The sequence below is a fragment of the Schistocerca piceifrons genome, chromosome 3 (assembly GCF_021461385.2).
Source record: "Schistocerca piceifrons isolate TAMUIC-IGC-003096 chromosome 3, iqSchPice1.1, whole genome shotgun sequence".
Classification (NCBI taxonomy): domain Eukaryota; kingdom Metazoa; phylum Arthropoda; class Insecta; order Orthoptera; family Acrididae; genus Schistocerca; species Schistocerca piceifrons.
The window spans coordinates 790,294,163-790,313,262 of NC_060140.1; positions in this window are offsets into that span (position 1 = coordinate 790,294,163).

The window sequence follows — 19,100 nt, forward strand, 5'->3', positions numbered from 1 at the left end:
GAATAATATGTCTGAGTGGATTTAAACTAAAGCTACAAAAGCCACGGACACAAACGCGCATGTGAGTTCCGAAATTAAGACAACTATCCAACACCAAATGTAGAATCAGTGTTACATAATAGCGATATAGTGTAAGAATTAAAAGATGAATTTCAGTAAATAAAAGATAAGGCAGTGTCTGAGATTCCGAAATGGCAATCCGCAATAGATCATAGGTTAAGTTTAATTGAAAACAAAGTCTCTGTGGAAATCAGTACAGAGCGGAATACTTCACCTTGAATACCGAAAACAGACGAAAGTTACAAATCTGTATCTAGACAGAACCGACGTACTTTAGTAAGTATCCTAAACAAGACAATGGCATGAGGTTGCTTAAACTGTAACAGAGAATTATTAAAAATCGCCAATTCCAAACACATTCTTCAAAAAAAACACGTAACTCACATAATTGTTTTCATAAAAAGTTTTAGAAATATTTTTCCAGTGTCAGGGACAGAACATCACAAAATGCAGTTCATTGTCTCTCAATTACTGGAGGGCTTCTTTGTGGACTAACGAGGCAGCTGAATCTTGTAGAACTTGAAAATAGTTTGAAAAAATTGTTTATTTCAAAATTTTGGTCTCCCGGTAAACAGAAACATCTTCAAAGGAAGTATACAGAACTGAATATTATAATCCAAAAAAGGGCAGTCTAAGAAAATACTTTGAGCGTTGTATTAATACAACTAGGTACTGGAATGAACCTATTACGTGTAGAGAATTGTTGCAAATTCTTAAAGCCAAACTACCCACACATAGTAGAGAGAAACTAATCGTGTGGTAGACACAGACTTACATCATTTTATGTCAGTTTTTGATTCCTTAGATTTAATTCAGGAACGTATTAAATAACTTAATGACAGTAAAACACAACAAATTACTCCATGGAGAATTATAATAATGGGTACGACCATAACAAAGATAATAATTACAATAATAACAATTATCATAATAACAATAATAATAATAATGTACAAAAGTTAAATAGGAAATAAAAGTACAATGAGAATTTCAAGCCTAATAACGATAACAACAGTAGGAATGAAAGGAATCAATGGTATAATCCTAATCCAGGTCCCTGGCACCAACCACATGGGGCAATAACTGAAGAAAAGCTTGTGTATGCACGGTCAAGTAAGTAATAATAGTAACAACATACAACCTGCTCATGGTCCACATAGACCCTGGACTTAACAAAGTCACAGTATAAAAATGGATGACGTAACAGATGAAGCACGGAACGGACCATCCTCCCCTCCAAACTAGGACCGACCACGCTTAGCCTTCGGAGACTGGTCGGATGACGGGAGAACTGCAACTTAAGAAATAGGGTGTAGATGTACAGCAGTAATGATTGACTTGACATTAAATAGGAAATTAGATACCGAACCAAGACAGTGTAAGTTGGGCAAAGATAAATTAGTGCAAGTTGTAATTAAAGCAACTATGAAGAAGGTACGTGTGGAGATAATTTTCGAAGCTGTCGCTACTACGAGTGTGATGAGTCAGGTTTTTTTCAAACCAGATTAGTCATAATAGTAAGAACCCGGTTTCACCAGTTTCGAATTGTAATATTACTAGATTTTTTGGCACACGGTCACAGGCTGTAAAATTTCAAATAAACTGGACGTAGTCCTCAAAAAGAAACAGTTAAAATGAACCTTCTTGGTGGACAAAATATCATCCATTGCTTGTACCTGGGGATGGGATTTCATGTGCGAGAGGAAAGCGGTAATAGATCTCGAGACAGGACATCGTTATTTAGAGCATGGAAAATATTGCCAGCGTATTAACGCGCAGTGTGTTGCATCTATGTTGCTACACAATGCGACTGGTTTTCATTCGAAAAGTTCAGCTTAAGGAAACATACCGAATAAGGATAATTTCGTTGGTAGCAAAGTAATCGGATCCAAGAATTTAACTGAATGCCAATAGTATTGGTTAAAAACAGTCTTGGTTGCAATTTTAGTTTTTTATTTTTCAACGACGCGTTTCGACTTATTTAAGCATCTTCAGGTTATCTTAATTTGGTATTTCTTAGAAGAATCCTTTAGTCAGTGTAGCCAAAGGGCATCGTCGAATACATCAGGCCAACATCGCCTTTTTTTCTAGTTTTTACTTTTACCAAAGGCGATGTTGGCCTGATATATTCGGCGATGCCCATTGGCTACACTAACTAAAGGATTCTTCTAAGAAATACCAAATTAAGATAACCTGAAGATGCTTAAATAAGTCGAAACGCGTCGTTGAAAAATAAAAAACTAAAATTGCAACCAAGACTGTTTTTAACCAGTACTGTTAAGCACTGGTTTGCTGTATGCCACATGTGGATTGGAAGAATTTGAATGCCAATAGAGAGAGTTATATTAATTATTAAACCGGTACATTCAAGTGTTTCTTGAAAAACCAGGAATAATAAAACGCTACTAAGTGAGGTGACAAAAGTCATGGGACACCTCCACATATCGTGTCGGACCTCCTTTTACCCGGGGTAGTGCTGCATCTTGATGTGGCAAGGATTCAGAAAATAGCTGGCAGTCGCGTGCGGAAATATTGAGCCATACTGCCTCTACACGCTAGCAATTGCTGACTTGAAAAACAAGAAAGCACCAGAAGCAGACAATATCCATTCGGAAACATTTCTCCAGGTCTCACTGCAGATAATCTCACATTTAACAAATCTAATAAATGATGTCCTGAGTCTGGGACGGATGCCTCTAGCCTGGAAAACACCCAACTCAATAATTATTTAAAAAAAACCTCAGCTAGGTGTCCATCAGAACCAAAGCTGTACCGACCAGTTTGCATGTTAAATACATTGGCTACGGTCCATGAGAGGCTTCTGTGTAACCGCCTCCAACCTCATAGGAAACCCCATGGCCTTACTCAGCACCAGTTTGGTTTTATACAGCGAAAATCTGTTGACGACGCAATTAATCGAGGTTTCCAAATTGTAGGACAGGCATTACAGAAGTATGCAGTTGTGATTCTTAATGACATTGCTGGTGCCTTTCATAATCTTTGGCGGCCAGGAATGTCTGCACGACTTCGAGAACTACAGGTACCCGGATCCCTGTACAATAGTCTTCGAGACAACTGTAGAAACAGAGTGGCTGAGTGACAAGAGGGCAACCGCAAGGCTGTAAAAAGGATTACCAAACGATGTCCACAGGGCTCTATCTGCGGACCCATATCACAACGGAACCGCTCTTGAATTTGATGGAGAGAGATGAACGTTCAGACGGGATCGTTGCGTATGCTCACTACCTGTTAGTAGTGATATCAGCCAACACAAGAGCAATATTGGATAACAAGACCAGTAGTATGCTACACACAATAAAACGAGTGCAATAAATCAAATTATCAGTAGCAGCACAAAAAACAGCATAAATAATGTTTAAAGGATCACTACAAAGTCACCCAGTAATTAAAATAAACAACACAAACACAAAACGCAAATTAGTAACAAGATATCTCGAGGTACACACTGACGAACGACATAGCTTCAGCGAACACATACGACTATTCACAAACAAAGCAGGAAGTATACCTCACAAACTAGCAACATTACATTCGACATGATGCAAATTACCACTGTGCGCACTTTTCGAGTCTGTATTGAGCTTTGCAGTTAGCTCATGGACGCATAGACTCGCTCTCGTCATGAACAGGATCACAGTTATGCGGGGGCAAAGCGTGTGCTACTTAGACTAACCCAGGTGTCCAGCACCAGATCAGTTTGATGAGGTGCTTGGAAGATTCCCGATCGATATAACCATCAGATATCGGGCTGCAACATGCTGGCTGAAGATGGGTACACCTGAGAGAGTGTTGCAGATCACTGGGCAGCACAAAGAAGACAGGCGCCAACTAAAAATTTGGTGCGTGGACACTTAGCAAAAAGAGTGAAAAGGACCATCGAATCTATTCATTTTTTCCCAATATCACGGAGCGATTATGGTTGCTCCATGTCAACCTCGGCCGAGGCATGGTTCATTTTGTGATTGACCATAGCCCTAATCCCACTCACTTGTAGTGCGTGTCGCTTTCAGAAACCAATGTTGCACAAGCGGGGAAATTGTTTCCCCAGAACGTGACATATACAGACTCATCGATACAGAAGGCGCAGAAGACGAAGAGAGGTCGACATAGATAGCTCCAGTACTGCCGATGAAACGAGTGACAGTAACAACACCAACACAGCATAGACACACAAAACATACGTAACATAAGATGCGTAAATTATGCACAATTACTCGTGTGATTCCAATTTCTATCTTACTACGAATGACTGTAATTAAAAGTAGAAATAATCAGAATAGTCCGTGGATTGATATTGTTCTAGAATCCACGTTAAACCTGCACCCAACACCGTTAAGTAGCTAAGTAATTAATTGCGTCATTGAAAATGTAATAATATGAATGTAATATAAAATTAATATGAAGTAAGCAAGCAAAATCAAACAGCGTAACTACACAATAGAAACAAATGATACATGTCATACAATATTAATGAGTCTACTACTCAAAAAAGTCTTGTTTTATTCTGCAAAAATATTTTTACAAGATTAGTAATAGGCTAGTGGTGGCTTGTTATTTCTCCTACAGTTGTGTAGGAACAGTATGTCACTTAATTAGATTCGTTGAGGCTGGGTATTATTCCAAAGTCTTGCAGAACATGTGTACTAACTGGCCTAGTAGTAGCAGTTGCTATGTAACCAAATAAGCACTAACTCACACGGCACTCTAACAAACAATACCGACATGTATTAGATCCGAATTGACTAAACAAATCGCTGTTTCCCGAATGTTCGTGTGGCTAACATTAAAATGGGTAGCACCACATGTGGACGCTGGACTTAAGGGGAGTTGGAATGCCGGAAAATGGAAAAAATTCACATTTTCAGTTTTTAACCTTATAACTTAATTTGAAATTTTCTGCTTAAAATGGTGCAAAATTTGTTAAGAAATTCCAATTGGAAGTATTTTTATTTAATTTTTCAAAATTACATGTGCGCCCAGCAAAGTTACCCATCTTGTGATTTGTACACATTTAAATCTTCGCATTTCCGAAAACATTACATATAGAAGGCTGTGGATTTCACTCTTCAGTTGTAGAATCTTTGATCCTTCCATAGGTACCATTGTTTTTACGACTAGCTGTGTTTATTGTTCAGTTTTTGATCTGTGAGTGTTTGTTTTGAGCCTCGAGTTTAGTTTGTCGCTCATTTGGAGTTTGTTATCTGTCTTGTTTTGACTTTCAGTGGTGAGTGCGTAGTTTCTACGATGCCTAGGAGTGCATCATTATTTAAAAAGCGAAAGTTTCGCGGTAATAGATTTACAAATAACGTTTGTTCAAGTGATTCTGCTTCAGCACCTGTTGATGCTGGTGAAAGTTCTGACGTTTGTACAGCTGAGATGTGTGAAGGAGACACGCCCACCAGTGCATCAAAAAAGAAGTTATCAAACTGTGCAAGTGAAATTACAGATGAAGCTTCTAATGAACAATATGTTTTAGTCGACTTTCCTGTTTTTACTGAGTTTATGAAGAAATGTTTGTGTTGTAATCTTTGTGGAGGTTCTTTTGATATGAACATAACAAAATCTATAGGACTTTCCTGCAAAATTGCTATAGTTTGTGCCAGTTGTGAAAATGAGACCTGTTTTTGGAGCTCTAAAACATGCAGTAGCAATTTGTTTGAGAGTAATATCAGGCTAATGTATGCAATGAGAGCAATTGGTAAAGGACATACTGCTGCTCAAACATTTTGTGCCATAATGAATCTTCCACCTCCACCTGCTAAAATTGACAATTACACTGAAGTGATAGGAGATGCTGTTCAGTCTGTAGCAGATTTATCAATGAAAGCTGCTGCCAGTGAAGCAAAATATATAAATGAAGGAAACCCAGATATCCCTGTTGCTTTTGATGGAACCTGGCAGAAAAGGGGTCACACATCCAAAAATGCTGTTGCTACTGTTACTAGTGTGGACAGCGGTAAAGTTTTGGACTATGAAGTGCTCACTAAACATTGTTACCATTGTGCATCTGGTAAGATAGAAGCAGCTCACATATGTAGCAAGAATTATGAAGGTACGAGTGGAGGCATGGAGGCTGCCGCTGCTGTGAAAATGTTTAGCAGATCAGAAAAAGAACGGGGAGTATTTTACACAAAATTCCTTGGAGATGGGGACTCCAAGGCATACAAAAGTGTTACAGAATCCATGCCATATGTCAATAAGACAATAACTAAACTAGAATGTGTCGGTCATGTTCAGAAACGAATGGGCACTCGTCTAAGGAAACTGAAACAGAATCTGAAGGACAAAATTTTGTCAGATGGTAAAACCATTAGAGGTCGCCTGTCAGATAAAATTATAAATGAATTACAACAATACTATGGTATGGCAATAAGAAATAATGCAAATAATTTGCAGGAAATGAGACAAGCTGTATGGGCCACATATTTACATCGATCATCAACTGATGATAATCCTCAACATTTTGCTTGTCCAGATGGTCCTCAGTCATGGTGCAATTATAGAAAATCTCAAGCTACTGGGGATCCTTATCACCATAAAAATTATATTCCATTGGCTGTTATGGAAGTAATTAAACCAATATATAGAGACTTGGGGCATCCTGATCTTCTGCGAAAATGTCTTCATGGTTGTACCCAGAATCAAAACGAGTCGTTCAACAACCTCATTTGGACTCGTGTACCTAAGAATGTATTTGTTGGGATAAAAACATTGAAATGGGGAGTCAGTGATGCTGTTATTTCATTCAATGATGGTCATATGGGTAGGCTAAAGGTCATGGCAAGGCTCGGCATTGCTCCTGGTATCAACACCATCAGAGGTCTTCAGCTTCTGGACAGCGTGCGAGTAAGGAAGGCTCAGTATGCAGCTGAATTTAATACAAAAAAAGCAAGGGCAGCAAGGAGAAGAAAGCTTCTAGGTGAAGAAGAAGAACTAGAAGATGACCCTGATTACTCTGCTGGACACTTTTGATAATAGAATAAAAGGTATTTGTGAATTTTCATAATAAATTACTTTAATCGCATTTTCTGGCATTTGACATTTTTAGTGTTACATGTACCTTTATCTCATAAACCACTCAACCAACAACATTCAAATTTTCAGAAATGCTGCAAAACAGTTCAAAGAGGCCACTGAACTAGAATCATGACAAGAACTGGCTTATTCTCTGAACTAGGGAAGTTTATGTTATACTTTTTCCAATAAAAAATGGCTTAATGGTAAAAAATTCATAAATACTATACCAACAAAAAGAAAACATTGGTTCTAGTTCAGTGGGCTCACAATATATGCTGAAAACCTCTGCCAGAATTTCAAAGTTCTGAAGATAATAGTTCCAAAGAAAAAGGTACACAAAGTTAGCAAATTTAACATTGGCGAGATAGGGCATTCCAACTCCCCTTAAAATTCAATGGCTAGTCCCCTTCCCCAGGTGGTGTTGGTGACGAGATATCTATATGTACCCTTTCTTGCCTCCTTCTATTCTCTTCTTAAATTATACCACAGATTTATAATTTCCTACTTCCAAATTCCTGTATTTTCTTTAAAAAATAAATGTAATTACTGTAAGTAAATAAAAGATAACACCAAAGTTCAGGCAAAAGAACTCCACGCAGCTCCACCTCCACGTGATGCTGCATGGGAAACAGTGCCTGTGGCTTCAACTGCACAATTTTGCTGTGCGGTGGTGGCCATGCATGCTGGCTAATAGATCCGAGTGGAGCACTACTGCCTTCATGAAGTAATGATATGGCAGGCCCTAGTAGTCATAACGCAGCTTGAAAAAAGAATTGCAGCGTCCACAATATATGTTGCCGTTGCAGAATGTTGTGCACGAACTGACCTCGCAGTTATGTCCCATAAATGTTCCATGAGACTCATGTCGGGCGATCTGGGTGACTAAATCATTCGCTCGAATTGTTCAGGATGTTCTTCAAACCAGTCGCGAACAATTGTGGCCCTTTGACATTACACGGATATTTGGGAATGTAAGTCCATGAATGGCTGCAAATGGTCTATAAGTAGCCAGACATAACCATTTCCAGTCAGTCATCAGTTCAGTTAGCCCAGAGGACCCAGCCCATTCCACATAAACACAGCCCACACCATTATGGATTCACTACCAACTTGCCCAGTGCCTTGTTAATAACTTAGGTCCATGGCTTTGTGGCGTCTGCGTCTCACTCGTCTTCGCCGCACTCGGATCCTACCATCAGCTCTTACCAACTGAAATCGGGACTCATCTGACCACGCCTCGGTTTTCCAGTCGTCTGGGGTCCAAACGATACGGTCACGAGCCAAGGAGAGGCGCCGCAGTCGTTGTCGTGTTATTAGCAAAGGCACTCGCTCCGTTCATCTGTTACCATAGCTCATTAATGCCAAATTTCGCCGCACCGTTGTAATGGATACTTTCATCCTATGATTCACAATGATCTCTGCGGTTATTACACGCAATGTTCCTTGCAGTTAGCACTGACAACTCTACACAATCGCGGCTGCTCTCGGTCGTTAAGTGAGGGCTATAGGCCGCTGGCGTTGTTCATGGTGAGAGGTAATACGCACAATCTGTGGATCTCGTAATACTGAATCAGTTCTGAAATGTAATGTCCTATGTATCTAGCTCCAACTACCAAAGTCTGTTAATTTCCATTGTGCAGCCATAACCACGGCGGAAAGCTATTCACATCAATCACTTGAGTACAAATGACAGCTCGCCAATGAACTACATACCTTGTGTACGCGATACTGTCGCCATCTCTCTCTGTACACATCGCTATCCAACGACCTTCGTCACCTCAGTATATATCATATGGAAGTTTATCCGCACAGCACCTTTTGCCATGCCTAGTATTCTGTACCTTGGACTAAAATAGAAGCTGTAACTAAAGAAATACGTAAGAAGATTGGAAAAATCACAGAACCTTCTAATTCATTGTATAGCAGTTCTCTGTCGGCAGAATCCAAGCCAGCCAAAGCAATGTTAAGTGAAAGAGAATCAAATGATTCAATAATGGATATCTCTGGATTTCATTCCCGTGATCTAGTCGTCTTTCCTTAAATAAATTTAAATTGAGGGTTTCAAAATTTTGTGCCGGATCAGCAGAGAAAAGACAATTCAAATCAGATACGGCACAACTTTGAAATATAGTAAGGTCTTGATCGCACAATTCCCCATGAAGCGGTACGTGTATATCCTATATCCGTCACGAAGCTAACATTACAAGATAACATTGCCTATTAAAACGCGCTTTCATGAAAGTCTTCATTGCCTTCAACCTAAAAAGATAGGAAATGTTTATCTTACAATGTTAGCTTCGTGATGGATACAGGGTAAACGCGTAACGCTTAATAAAGAATTGTGCGATCAAGACCTTTCCATATTTCAGCGTTGAGACAAATCTGAATCGTCGCCTGCCTCTGCCACGGACGTATTTCTACATAAAGTAATCCAAATCAGATACGTTTCCAGAGAGAATCCGCAAATATAGAGTTTGGTAGTTGACGCTAAATAATGACAAGTGTGAGATCATCGACATGAGTGCTAATAGGAATCCATTAATCTTCGGTTACACGACAAATCAATCAAATCTGAAGGCCGAAAATCCAACTAAATACCGAGGAATTCCAATTACGAACAACTTAAATTGGAAATAAAACAGAAAATATTCTAGGAAAGGCGAACCAAAGGCAGAGTTTTATTGGCAGAACACTTAGCAGATACAACAAATTACCTGAAGAGAATGCCTACAATACGCTTATCCGTCTTCTTTTGGAGTACTTCTGGCGATCCTTACCAGATAGGATTAACGGAGTACATCAACAAAGTTCAAAGGATGGCAGCACCTTACGTGTTATTGAGAAATAGGAGAGAGAGTCTCACGTACATGATACGGAATTTTCATCATTAAAGTAAAGGCGTTTCTTGTTGCCCAACGAAATTTCAGTCACCAATATTCTCCTAAGAACGCGAAAATATTTTGTTGAAGCCGACCTACGTAGGGAGAAACGACCTTCGTAATAAAATAAGGGAAATCAGAGCTCGCACCGAAAGACGTAGGTGTTCGTCCTTTTTTTTTTTCTTCTCGCGGGAGTGGAGTAATAGAGAATTAGTGCGAAAATGGTTCGATGAACCCTCTGCCAGGCACTTAAGTGTAATTTGCAGAGTAGCAGTGTAGATGTAAATGTCGAAGCAGTTCTCCTATAATTAGCGTGAAATGCACTGACAGTTGAAGTAAATATGTCTGGATTGTACTTCAGTCGCTGCAAAGTGTTTAATATAAGAAATCTAAGTTAATACGGACCAAATCTCGGACGGCAGTACTAGAACAACATCACAGAACTGAGTCATATCCTGCAGATACCAAATGCCGATGCTAGACTCCCCCAGAGACCATTGTCGCAGAGGCTCGGAGACAGCTGGCTGCTCGTAGTGACTGCTGAGGCGTATGGTGGCTGGAATTACTGTCACTGCATGATGTAGATCAAGATTTGGTTCTGCAGCAGGACTGCTTGGCTCACCGAATTGTACTGCCTGTAGTGGTTGGGCATCGTCTTAAAAACACGCTCGGTGGTTGGATATCAATTCAGTGCTTGGCGAACATTTAATTGGCAGATGTGAAATATGGCGTGCAACTGTCGTACGCCCAGTGGCGATACAATTGCAGCTTGTCGGCGAAGGGGGCGTCGTCATACTCTTGTCATCTGCTGCTGTTCATCTTGACAACGATCCACTTGTTGTGGATTTGCTGAAAGGTTTTCGTCATGCAGTTCTACTGAGGTTGTGTCGTTGACGCGGACTGGAGCTTTTCTTAAACAAACTTTAATTCCGGGTTTAGTAATTTTGTGCTAGAACATCAGGGAAAAGATAGTTAATTCATATCGATAAGTTTCCAGAGAGAAACTGCAAATATAGTGTTCTATGTCTTGTACAGCTTCCGAACGTGGAACTGCCGGCCTGTGTGGCCGAGCGGTTATAGGCGCTTCAGTCTGGAACCGCGCGACCGCTACGGTCGCAGGTTGGAATCCTGCCTCGGGCATGGATTTGTGTGATGTCCTTAGGTTAGTTAGGTTTAATTAGTTCTAAGTTCTAGGCGACTGATAACCTCAGAAGTTAAGTCGCATAGTGCTCAGAGCCATTTGAACCATTTTGAACCGAACGTGGAACTGCTTTTTTCGTAAACACAACAGCAAAAAATTCACTTTGACTAGGAATTCTGTCTTCCCTCCCTACAAAATTAAATAAAGAAGACCCTCATGGAAGATTGTACAGAAATGTACCATTCATCTGTGCATACACCAAAAATAAAGTGTCCTGAGATAAATAATCGAAAAATAAAAATCAAACTAACAACTTAGCATTCACGCACAGCAGTAGACAGATAGCAGCTTTCCAGTTTTACATAATTTTTGGCAGTCATATTGAGTTCTTTTCGGGTATGTTAAGACCCTTTTTAGGCCATTTTTGTCACTGTAGTACCACTGCGGGTATATTTGCATAGGTGTGACACCAAGAAAGTTTGTAGGTGTGGAAGGCCAATTATACAGAGACACCAAGCAAGTTTTATTGGTGAAAAAATGCCAACTATAAACAAGGTCAGGACCTCAGAAGCCTGTTACTACGTCGGTTAAAACAACACTTACACCTCAGACCGGATATTACATGCATATTTTACGCGCGTAAGTACGGTAATTTTGAACCTTTGGATCTTGGTAACCGACTATAATATCGGGAAACGTTTCAAGGTTCCCCGAGTACACCATCTTAAGCATATATGGAAAACATTTCGAAGCTTTGCCATGAATAGGAGCTAAAGTAGTGGCCGTCCCCACAACTGGTCCTCTTGGTACCCAAAACTCATGGTTACTTTCATTATCTTGATAACGAATGAAGATTTCGAAAACGGAAAAATGGCGTTTCTAGGTGAATAGATGAATTTCAAAGGAATGTACAGTTAAAATTTGGGCCATTGCTAACGTTATTTATTTAAATAATATTACTGCAGACGGTGCAGAAACGGTTAATGACCGATTTTTTCGATTTTCTGCTTAGTAGCGGGAAAGTTTGAACCTCTGGCTCTCGGTAACGAATAATGATATCGAAACAAGTTCCGACGTTCCTCGAAATATCATCTTAAGAACATATGGCAAACATTTCGACGATCTACAATGAACAGAAATAATAGAAGCGGCCATCTTCACAGTTGGTATTTTTCGCACCCCAAAAATCGTGGTTCTTTTGGGGTTCTCTCGGGTACCGTCCATGAACACATTGTACTTTTATAATACACAAGGTCCACCACCTTACATTACACCCAATGCAAAAAAAAAGCCAAACGAGTTATTCAATTTGTCTGGGGTGGGGGAAGAGTGTAATGTCTAAATTTTGACCCCTTAGATTAGAGTCGCTACAGTATGCCCGTTCTTCCGATAGGTATATGAATGGTCATTAGGCCACAGGCTATCCAGAACACTTCACTTCTTATTTCTGTGAGTAACAGAACCCCGTGAAAAACGGTATTTTCGCACGTTACCTTTTGGGACATGAAACTCTGTTGACACTGGAAGCCGTTAGATAAGCAGCTCGCAAATGAGGCTGGGTGAATGTTTTCGACGTTTACCAACACACGTACTTACACAGGTTAATGCATGATACTGGAATCATCTATGTACAAGACCAAGAAAGGATAAGAGAAATCTACTTACATGTTCGTGTGTTCGTGTTATTTATTATGGAGTAATGCTGACAAGAAATCATAAAATGTTCCTGTAATGCACTATGTTGTCATTGATTACATTTTCACACAATTTGGGTGCATAGATCCTGAGAAATCAGTACCCAGAACAACTACCTCTGGCCATAATAACGGCCTTGATACGCCTGGGCATTGAGTCAAACAGAGCTTGTGTGGCGTGTACAGGTACAGCTGCCCATGCAGCTTCAACAAGATACCACAGTTCATCAAGAGTAGTGACTGGCGTATTGTGACGAGCCAGTTGCTCGGCCACCGTTGACCAGACGTTTTCAGTTGGTGAGAGATCTGGAGAATGAGCTGGCCAGGGCAGCAGTCAACATTTTCTGTATTCAGAAAGGCCCGTACAGAACCTGCAACATGTGGTCGTGCATTATCCTCCTGAAATGTAGGGTTTCGCAGGGATCGAATTAAGGGTAGAGCCACGGGTCGTAAGACATCTGAAATGTAACGTCCACTGTTCACAGTACCGTCAGTGCGAACAAGAGGTGACCGAGACGTGTAACCAATGGCACCCCATACCATCACGCCGGGTGATACGCCAGTACGGCGATGACGAATACACGCTTCCAATGTGCGTTCACCGCGATGTCGCCAAACACGGATGCGAGCATCATGATGCTGTAAACAGAACCTGGATTCATCCGAAAAAATGACCTTTTGCCATTCGTGCACCCAGGTTCGTCTTTGAGAACACATCGCAGGCACTCCTATCTGTGATGCAGCGTCAAGGGTAACCGCAGCCACGGTCTCCGAGCTGGTAGTCCATGCTGCTGCAAACGTCGTCGAACTGTTCGAGCAGATGGTTGTTGTCTTGCAAACGTCCCCATCTGTTGACTCAGGGATCGAGACGTGGCTGCACGATCCGCTACAGCCATGCAGATAAGATGCCTGTCATCTCGATTGCTAGTGATAGGAGGCCGTTGGGATCCAGCACGGCGTTCTGTATTACCCTACTGAACCCACCGATTCCATATTCTGCTAACAGTCATTGGATCTCGACCAACGCAAACAGCAATGTCGCGATACGATAAACCGCAATCGCGATAGGCTACAATCCGACCTTTATCAAAGTTTCTCCTCCTTACACGAGGCATCACAACATCGTTACACCAGGCAACGCCGGTCAACTGCCGTTTGTGTATGAGAAATCGGTTGGAAACTTTCCTCATGTCAGCACGTTATAGGTGTCGCCACCGTCGCCAAACTTGTGTGAATGCTCTGAAAAGCTAATCATTTGCATATCACAGCATCCTCTTCTTGTCGGTTAAAATTCGCGTCTGTATCACGTCATCTTCGTGGTGTAGCAATTTTAATGGCCAGTAGAGTATTAACCGCCTCTTACACAATTTGTTCAATATCAACAGCGGAGACATCGATGAGATGTTGCGTCCGTGAAAGACGTGTTCATGTATGTTGGCCTTTAAACGATTTAATAACATCAGGTCTTCCCTCAGACCTTTCAGTTGGCGATAATTTCTCAATGTAGCACTGCAATTATTGCCGTTCACTGACAGCGCTTGATCCCTCTTCTCGATAGCCGTACTGAGGCTTGTCAAATGAGAGGCTCTGAGCACTACGGGACTTATCATCTGAGGTCATCAGTTCCCTAGAACTTAGAACTACTTAAACCTAACTAACCTAAGGACATCACACGCATCCATGCCCGAGGCAGGATTCGAACCTGCGACCGTAACGGTCGCGCGGTTCCGGACTGAAGCGCCTAGAATCTCTTGGCCACCACGGCTGGCTGTCATATGAGAGCATGGGTGTTATATCATCATACAATCAGTCTACAGCGCCAGATTTGCACCTGGCGCCCAAAATTGGAACTTTTTTTTCAATATAAATCGAATCCGCATTAACTCTTTAGTATATCTACCACCTTTCGCTGCCATACGATAATTACAGCCCTCATTGGAAATCCGTGAGGAGCTGCAATCCTTATATATAAAATTCTCGTGTCACGGTGTTAGATGCCGTACTCCTCCGAAACGGCTCGATCGATTCTAATGAAATTTTACATGTAGGTCTGAGAATCAGTCGTAATCTATTTTTCCCTACTCCTAAGTGACAAGAGTGGTCCACCCCAAAAAATTTTTTCTTATTTTTTGGACAGAACTTTTTATTTTTACTTTTTTATTATGTGGCATTACAAAATATACACAACCCTAAATTTTCACCCTTCTATCACCAACCCCTATTTTTAATAGCGATTTTAGTAATAATAATAATTTTCAACTCCGGTCGATAACTGTTCAATTATCACTTGATCAGTTATCCCCGCCAGGTGTCTACCGGTGATAGTCTTTCACTATTCGATAGATAGGTAATTGAAGAAAACGTACCAAAAGCAACGACTCGAATATCCTTCTTCGAATCGACGTAACAATACCTAGAAGATTAACTAGGTAGCACGCGTCACTCGCTAAACCGACATTTAGGCCTAGCGCACATGCATCGATTTTTATCGTACGGAAATATATCGTACGATCGAATTCTCCTAGGGGAACAAAGAAGTTCCTATGCTCTCCTTTGTTCCTCTAAAAGAATTAAATCGTACAATATTTTTACGTACGATAAACATCGATGCATATGCGCTTGGCCTTATTCATAATGCTGGCGAACACGTTTCGACATGAAACTGCCGGTATGTTTGTATGCTCATGGACGAGCAGTGTATCGGCTTCAATTGTTAAATCAGCGCGATCTACCGTAGAAACGCTAAACATAATAGTGCCCGATACTGCCGGACTTTCCCCTAAGCCTTTTCTCATTCCCTACACGGTTTTTGGCCATTATTATTGTTTGTGTCACGAGCTCTCGCCAACAACGGCTGTTGTGTTACACATATACATTGTGTCACACGTATACGTTATTCTTATAGACTAGAGATAATTTATATGGCAAAACAACGTTTGCCGGTCAGCTATAACATATAAAGATTTTCAGAGGCGGAACGAACTTCGCCGGGTATAGCTAGTTTAACTGTAACCATCTAGTACCACGCTGTGTCTGTATTCACAGTGACACAGCGAACCGCACGGGACGACCGCGTATAGCTGCCGTGTTTTCCCGCAGGCGTCGTTACCGACCTCTCGACAGCAAAGAGACTGCGATGAGAGGACGTAGGTCTTCTGCCTCAAGAGCCGATCGTTATCCGAACGTAGGTAAAAGAGAGTAGCTCTCAGGTAAACTGCTCTCCCAAAGCACGTGACTCTCCAATTGCCTGTGAAGACGCATTACCCGAAGCGCAACTCCGCGCCTTATTCTGTAACACAACAACACACTATCTCTGAAATATTTCTGCAAGCAAGTAGATTGGCGTGGTAAAATGCCGTCATGCAAAAACTTAACTTATCCCCCAGAAAAGACTTTATTTAACACGTTGTAAAAAAAAATTATTTTTTTTTTCTTTTAAGTGCCAGAAATTTACAATGCCAAATATATGTAAGAAAACAAGAGGTTTAATATTTTACATCCACAGTGTAACTCTGTCCACCCACATTAACCATTGCCTCATTACTGAAACACTGCAATACTGAAAAAAAAACAGTACACTGCTAACAGCAATGTTTCCTGTCGGATTCAATGCCCAATAGAATAACTATGTATTTCTCCAAATTGTACGAAGTTAAGAAAGGTGTGGAAACGTCTCAAACACTATGTATGTTGGAAGCATTCACTGCAGACTGCGTTAGGCGACAGTAACCTCATTTCAGCAGAGTGTAGCTCTCATTTTTAATGATATCCTCTTATGTTTATGAGGAATACTAAAAAAACTCCTCCCGAACAGTCCATAAAGGTCCAATGGTGCCGACCGGCCGCCGTGTCATCCTCAGCCCACAGGCGTCACTGGATGGGTATGTGGAGGGGCTTGTGGTCAGTACACCGCTCTCCCGGCCGTATGTCATTTCCGAGACCGGAGCCGCTACTACTCAATCAAGTAGTTCCTCAGTTTGCCTCACAAGGGCTGAGTGCACCCGGTTTGCCAACAGCGTTCGGCAGACCGGATGGTCACCCATCCAAGTGGGAACCGGTGTTACCACTGCGGCAAGGCCGTTGGCCTATGGGGAGTACTACGCCTGTCATAACGTCGTTTAGGTGAACAACACCACCAATGATCTGTTTTACTTCAGTGCTCCACCTTAGGCAGCAGGCAGAAAGACAATACACTGAACTGACAAAAGTCATGGGATACCTCCTAATACCGTGTCGGACCTCCTTTTGTCCGGCACAGCGTAGCAACTCGATGTGGCGTGCACTCAACAAGTCGTGTCCCCTGAAGAAATATCGAGCCACGTTAGTTCTATAGCCGTCAGTAATTGAGAAAGTGTTGTCGATGTAGGATTTTGTGCATCAACTGACCTCTGTGTTATGACCCATAAACGTTCGACTGGGTTCATGTCGGGTGATGTGGATGGTCATATCATTCCCTCGAATTGTCCAGAATGAACTTCAAACAAATCGCGAACAGTTGCGGCCCGATGACATGCCGCATTGTCATGGGAGCGGCTGCAGATGGTCTCCAAGTGTTAGGACGTAACCGTTTCCAGTCAATGATCGTTTCAGTTGAACCAGAGGACACAATCCACTCCATGTAAACACAGTCCACGAACCAGAGGATCCAGTCCATTCTATGTAAACACAGCCCAAACCATTTTGGAGCCACTACTAGCTTGCATAGTGACTTGTTGACAGCTTGGGTCCATGGTTTCATGGTGTCTGCGCCACACTCGAACCCTACCATCAGTTCTTACCAACTAAAATCGGGAGTCATCTGACCACGCCAAGGTTTTCCAACCACTATGGCCACGAGCCCAGGAGAGGCGCTGCGGGTGATGCCGTGCTGTTAGCAAAGTCTCTCGCGTCGGGTCGTCTGCTGGCGTAGCCCAGTAACTCTAAATTTCTCCGCACTCCCCTGACGGATAAGTTCGTTGTACGTCCCACATTGATTTCTGTGATTATTTCACGCAGTGTTGTTTGTTAGTTAGCACTGACAACTCTACGTAAATGCCCCCTCCCTCGGTCGTTACGTGAAGGCCGTCGGCCACTCCGTTGTCCGTGGCGACAGTGTACTGTTTCTCCTGGGTGGACTTGGGTTTAAAAAAATGTAAACTAAATATTACGGTAAATTTTATAAATAATCGACAAGTACGCCAAAGAAGAAATAGAACTGCAATGAACATGTTATTCCATGGACTCTTGCACTTATATGCATGAACTATCTTTCCTATGTCTTTCATTAATCTTATCTGCTTGGATTCGGACCTAAGAGGACGTTCTTGTATAAAGCTCATCTTGCTGTACCAGCTGATAATGTAAGTTGTACTTAAGAGCCGAAAAATATAATGGTTATTTTGTCATGTGGTCAATCAGTTGGTAGTCTGATACGTGGATTGTCTTAAGTAGATATGGGCCTTAACAAATAATTTTCATTGTTAGGCGCCATCTTAGAAAAATCTTTAACATTTTTCTTTTAGCTCATCTACGAGACGTGTCAGATCCCACGAGACCGTAGGCAGCTACTAATAATTTAACAATTTTACTTACAGATTTTCTTTATATAGAGTGTTACAAAAAGGTATGGCCAAACTTTTAGGAAACACTCCTCACACACAAAGAAAGAAAATACACTCCTGGAAATTGAAATAAGAACACCGTGAATTCATTGTCCCAGGAAGGGGAAACTTTATTGACACATTCCTGGGGTCAGATACATCACATGATCACACTGACAGAACCACAGGCACATAGACACAGGCAACAGAGCGTGCACAATGTCGGCACTAGTACAGTGTATAGCCACCTTTCGCAGCAATGCAGGCTGCTATTCTCCCATGGAGACGATCGTAGAGATGCTGGATGTAGTCCTGTGCAACGGCTTGCCATGCCATTTCCACCTGGCCCCTCAGTTGGACCAGCGTTCGTGCTGGACGTGCAGACCGCGTGAGACGACGCTTCATCCAGTCCCAAACATGCTCAATGGGGGACAGATCCGGATATCTTGCTGGCCACGGTAGTTGACTTACACCTTCTAGAGCACGTTGGGTGGCACGGAATACATGCGGACGTGCATTGTCCTGTTGGAACAGCAAGTTCCTTTGCCGGTCTAGGAATGGTAGAACGATGGGTTCGATGACGGTTTGGATGTACCGTGCACTATTCAGTGTACCCTCGACGATCACCAGTGGTGTACGGCCAGTGTAGGAGATCGCTCCCCACACCATGATGCCGGGTGTTGGCCCTGTGTGCCTCGGTCGTATGCAG